Source organism: Gouania willdenowi, chromosome 12, assembly GCF_900634775.1.
Source record: "Gouania willdenowi chromosome 12, fGouWil2.1, whole genome shotgun sequence".
NCBI classification, from domain to species: Eukaryota; Metazoa; Chordata; class Actinopteri; order Blenniiformes; family Gobiesocidae; genus Gouania; species Gouania willdenowi.
Window position 1 is genome coordinate 13307771 of NC_041055.1, and position 6197 is coordinate 13313967.

Below are 6197 nucleotides of genomic sequence, written 5' to 3' on the forward strand. Positions count from 1 at the left end.
ATCACTTATTTCAGGAATGGGTGTTTCAGTCCTTATACAGACCGGTTATTGGAAACAGTTAGCCATTGGTTAGCAAGGAAAAAATAACAATCCTGAAAGCAGCAGCAGTGATATTTCATTGACTTGTATTCAGAACTTCCCTTGTTGGTACACAATGGCCATTACTGAACAATATGATAACAACATTTCAGAGTTGTTGACGTGGATTTGGAGCCAATGTTCCATCTGCAGGTCAGCTCGTCTTCATCTCAGGACAAATTCAGTAAGATTTATTCATTCTATGCAAACATCAACATGAACAATTTTATCTGTTGGACCATCCTGAAATATCTACACAGTTTACTTGAATTTATATTTGTTTATGAATAAATGTAACTATTATTAAGAACTAATATTATTTAAAATATTCCATGCAGGAAAAAAGGAGGAAGATGTTAACGCAGATTTTCTTCCATGGAGCAGTCAGGGACACCTACAGGACCAGGACCATGTCCATGGTCCATAACCTCCAGCTCATGATGAACTCCACAGCACTGGATGGATGTTAATTCTGGAGCAGGCAAAGAGGCAGGCTTTGGCCCTTTGTAATAGAAAACCCAGAATCATTTCTTAAGTTAATGTTTATAGATATATTGAATTGGTTTATAAATCTATTTTCACATTTCATAAATTAAGTTATTTATTCTGTATTCTACAAGGGCTTTGTTCACTGTTTAATGCCTACTTATAAGCACACACTTTTTTCCCAGATAATTTAATTGCTCTTTACATCCACACATTCTGAGTTTCAAACATCAGCATGTGTTAATTTTTTGCCCCAAGAAACATAACCTGACAGAAACTTGCGCTGATATTCTGACTGTACTGAGTTCCACAGTCAGCCTTAAGAGCATCTATAATGATAAACAAATATATCAAAATCAACTTATTGCCTTCATCTGCTGTATTTTTGAGCATAGTTGAAGCAAAGTAGCTTAGCAAAGGCTAACACGAATTACCTGTCATCCCAAACTTTGTTGCAGATTCCTGTGACTCCAATGAAGATGGGTAGAGTTGTTGGGCTGAATCTTTACGTAGGATAGGATAGTATTCTATACAATATCAACAAATGTCAAAGCATGGGCCTCATTATGGCGCAAGTGCCCATGGGTAAACTGCTACGTAATCAATGACGTACTGACGTTTTACGATGAGGCAAGGGCATGGCTCCAACTTGCCTCTTTCGTGGTGGAAAACCAAACCGGTTTGTCAGCTAAACAAGAGCATCTCTCACTTAGCTCCCACTCCAACAATAGCTCCAATCAAAAGCCCTGTGCTTTTGGTGGAAAAGCCCTGTCTGAAAAACAACGAAATTAGTTCCTTTGTTACACCTTAGTTGATGAACATTTTCTACTATCGCAACAAATGAAATCTGTACTTAAATCATCCACTAATTTAATGTGAATGGCTTGCAAACATAAACAAGTTAGTAAGAGTCTATATCTCTTAAGCTTCTTTCAGTTGTCCTTGACATACATTTTTTCCAAAACAATCCATTCCGACATAAGTGAAGGGTAGAGTTGGTCCTGTTCTGCCTACTGGTAAATCTCCCATACTTTGAATCCCAGTTTTATGTATGTATCTGTGACATTGAACACATTTGAAGATGTAAGATGAAACTGCACGGCTGTATCCAATAATCCACCAACCGTTGGCTCACAGTTTGTTAGTTACCATTCAACAACTGTGATGAACTTTCAAATGGAAATGTCTTATGATCAGAGTAGAAATATGAAAATCTTTGGGAAGTATTGCTGGATGTTTTACATGTGGGTATAGCACAGCTTAACTCAAACGCCCTCCAACAGAAAAAGTTTGTTGTTCTTGGGAACTTTATTTACTTTCAGGCTCTTTATCTCTTCTGAAAAAGCTTTCTGTTGAACAAGTTTGATGACAAACAGTTCAGTTTCCTTTCTCTCTTCAAGACTGGTACTTTATTTGGTTGTTTGCATCTAATCTTTGTACACCTTTACTTTCCTTCTCAAGATTTAAAGCACTTTTATCAATCTGGACCATTCTGAGAACCTCTCAAATCTGTTGAGGATTGATGGCTCTTCTTTTAAGTTAGTAGTGTGTACAAAAACCTTGTGAATGTCAATCTCAATAATAGGAATGAAACATCGTCCATACTTTAAAAAAAGACCAACAGAAATACATGATTAAAATGTATCTGATATTAACTAATGAAGGTGTAATTAAAATAAAAACTTACCTGGAGTTGGAGGAGAATGTGGACCCACATTCAAAGCTTTGTGAAACCAATACTATGTTTTAAAGGAGACATATCATGCTTTTAAATCCTTCCTTTTTTAACATATAAATCATACAATTGTGGTCTATATAAAGCGGAACTGCAATGCTTGGGTCTGAATTCCTCATTATTATAGCTCCACAGGCCCCTTTTCTACCCCTTTTCTGATGTGCTTCTGAGAGCAACTCGTTTTGATGTGGTCTCTTTAAATGCAAATGAGACACTTCATACCCCGCCCCCACTCCAGGTTGCAGAGGTATGAGATATGATTATGTAGCGGCGCAGAAACTTTTTATTCACACGTTTGTTTACAAAATGTCAACAACGGAAGACTTGTCCATCCAGCCTTACATGTTCGAGCCACAGTCGGACCCGGCGGAGCAAGATGAAAATGATCATGAACCTGCAGAACAACGTCTTCATATGGATGTTAACAAGTGGGCTAACACAAGCGCCGAGCTAACGCTAGCGCCAGCTAACGTCACGGAATGGATTTTAATAGTCTTTTCCGAGACAAAAACGGCAAAATGAAATGAAAAATGAAAACTTTAGATTTAAAAATAAATCACGTAGGCCATATCATCAAGGATCTAAAACGAGCACACAGCGCTAACATATGAAGACGGTGCAACTGCTAATGCTAACAAAACAATGACAGGGACGTCTTATCACACTTTTTAGCGTTATTTACAGCTTACCAAAGTGCTTTGTTCGTCGTCTCCAAAGATAGAAGGAATTGACCCCTCAATCAGACGAAGTCTTTAGGCAAATCCTTCTTTATACTGGTGGAGGTTGCTGAAGCAGTCATCCTTGAAGTGCTTCGCGCGCACAAAAATGAACTTACCCACAGATGTGGGTACATTTCCGTGAAAAATAAAACTCAACCAGGCACTTTGAAAAGGTTCTGATGCTGGGCGACGTTGTAATGAAGCGTGTGGGTTACTACATCCAACAACCGAACATTTTGACTTATCCTCTCATAACTTTGGCATCCTTGAACTTGGACTACAAAATAAAAGCGAGAAATAAAAATGGCGGATTGCTCGAAGTGTTGGACCTGGAGTTGATGTCTACTTTGGCAGTTCCGCTGCAAATACTGTGACGTTATTGTTCAAAAAACGTAATAGAGAATTGAAAAATCGAAACAGATTGAAAAATATGTCCAAAACAGAATATAAAGATATCAACGGAGCACCTGAAGAGACTAATTTGAACTTTTCAGTACCTCTAAACACTCTAAATATACAACAAAATACATTTAAGGGCTAAAAAAGTGACACTGCCCCAACCCCTATAGGGCCGTCAAAGCCGGTATCAGCACCCAATCTACAAAAGAAGACCCTCCCCACTAAACAAATAAACCTGCACTAACTTAAAACAGGAAAACCGGTCCCACCAGGCCAAACATGCTCCAAAAGGAGTCAAAACACTGCTCAAGAAAGGATATAAACTCCAGGGGCCTCATTTATAAAACTGTGCCTAGGTAAGATCATTTTTGCTGGCATGCGCTTAAAACCAGGAACTCGAAATTTGTCGGAATCACCTTACTGCACCCATATGGTGCCTATAAAAGGTCAGGTCAACGCCCTTAATGAATATTCACTAATGCAAATTTCACGGTGGATCCAGGGTTAAAACGAGCAAAAAAATAATAAATTTCACTCAATGTGAGGTGGAGGTATTAAATGTTGAGGTGGACACACACAGGAGAGCGTAATTTGGTGACACAGTAAACATTACGAATGCATTGCATTTCCTCAGAGCGTCAGACTGTGACTGAGGTGAAAAAAGAAATGGTCTGACATAAAAGCGGAGGAGAAAATGTGTATCACTCTCCATAGGAAGAGTCTCTGTTCAACAGGTGGTGGAAAGAGACACTGGAGCTCACCCTTACAGACAAAAATCTGGAGGATCATTGGGGAACCCCTCTGTGTTGTACAGAGGCTGAGGGGGACACAGGTGCACTATTTTAATTGTATTTCCTTGTTTGAAATAATAAAAATGAACAGATAGTGAAACACTTTTGGAACTATATGTAATTCACAATATTTAATTTCAAATAAAACCATATTTTTCATTAGTTTCAGTGTTTTCTGGTCGGTGGTGCTGTGGCTGGAGTGAGTGAGGCTGGGTGCTCCGCAGACTCGTAGGTCTTGCTAGTCTTTGAAGATCCGCTTCCTCCCGTGCTCCTCGTCCTCCAGCAGTGCCAGTTAAGCCATTGTGTGTCTTTACCCATTGTGAGTGCATTCCTTTTTATAACAGCTATAGGTGTTGCAGCCAATTGATCAGCAGTTTTGCACAATGATCATTTGATTTTAATTACAATTATTATTATTAATATGAAACTATTTGTAGGCGCGCACACATCACTCACTATACAATACATCCTTCATATGTGATATGTATTGTGAAATCGGCAATGTTCGATTATTTCACACAAACATATCAGTTTCACAGAGAGGGACAGTGGCCGATCACCGCAGCAGGTGTCCTTGATGACCAGGCGGAGCATCGAAGTAGCGAGTCAGGAGGAGCTCAGGCAGAGAGGGCATATGAACTGACAGCCAGCCTATTTACAGATGAAAGGAAAGTTAACAAACAAAGCATTTTATCTACAGACTTTCCCCATTCCCAGGTCACTCCATAAAAGCATTCAATATCTCTCTATAAAAAGTGTGTGTGGAGCGTATATATCACCCTGACGCAGTGTCTGTTCGACCTGAAACTTTTTTAACAGCTTGGCCCCATGGTGTTCATCAAGTATTGCGGACTTATTTGGTGTTGCAAATCATTTATTTTATTTTGAACGTGGGTAAGAGGGGGAGTGGCGTCTTCTCTGGCTGCCTGCAAAGTCTGTGTAAACATGCACATTTCTCCACGAACACAGCATTATAAATGCTGATATTTTCACTACGTGTTTGTAACCTAATGAGCACCTTGGATGTACATGCCGCAAGCACACAGTGCCGTTTAGATAGAGTTGCGACAACGGAAGTTCGAAATAGACTCAAATAGTTCCCAGATGTTATTGCCAGCGGCTTTGCTCAAAGCGAACAGTGAAACATGCACATTTCTCTGCAAAAATGGCATTATAAATAATAATGCATCAATTTTATATAGCGCTTTATCAGACACTCAAAGTCGTTTTTCCACAATTAGTGGTGGTAAACTACTGTTGTAGCCACAGCTGCCCTGGGGCAGACTGACGGAGGCGAGGCTGCCATTGTGCGCCATCGGCCCCTCCGACCACCACCAACACTTACTCACACACTACTTTCATACTAGGCAATGTGGGTGAAGTGTCTTGCCCAAGGACAAAATGACAGATACCACTGGGGTGACTGCCACCCCACTGTGGCACCTGGAATTCTCAGTGGTCTCCATCCAACTACTAACCAGGCCCAGACCTGCTTAGCTTCCGAGATCTAACGGGATCGGGCAATGACAGGCTGGTATGGCCATCATGTGTTTATAACCTAATGCGAACCTTGGATGTACATGACATGTTTGTGTATAATTAATTTTCCTTGCCGAACGAGGGTCTGAGGACAGGAGGTGACATTTATTATCCATTTGCTTAAGTTCAGCAAACGTTGGTGCAAACTTATTTATCAACTTATCATGCGCATGTTCAATAGAATTACACCAGGGAAATCGCACACGCTATTTTACTTTGCACCGGTAAATATAGCCCTTTATAACACTACAGAGTACAGAGTATGTACACCTCTTTGAACATTCAAACACATACTCATTTGCCCATAATTAACTCTACTAAAGCGCCCACTACATACTTCCGCCGGGCACTGTAGTAGTATTTATAAAATGCAAAAACAAGGTTAGGAAAAATGTGGTCCCCCGTACATAAGGAGAAACATCCATCCATCCACCGCTTTGTCCTATTTCA

General features: G+C 40.0%; 1 pseudogene; it reads right to left on the bottom strand.

Annotated features, from left to right (window-relative positions):
- Positions 1 to 5639: 5639 nt before the first annotated feature.
- Positions 5640 to 5756, bottom strand: LOC114473864 (uncharacterized; annotated as a pseudogene).
- Positions 5757 to 6197: the final 441 nt, after the last annotated feature.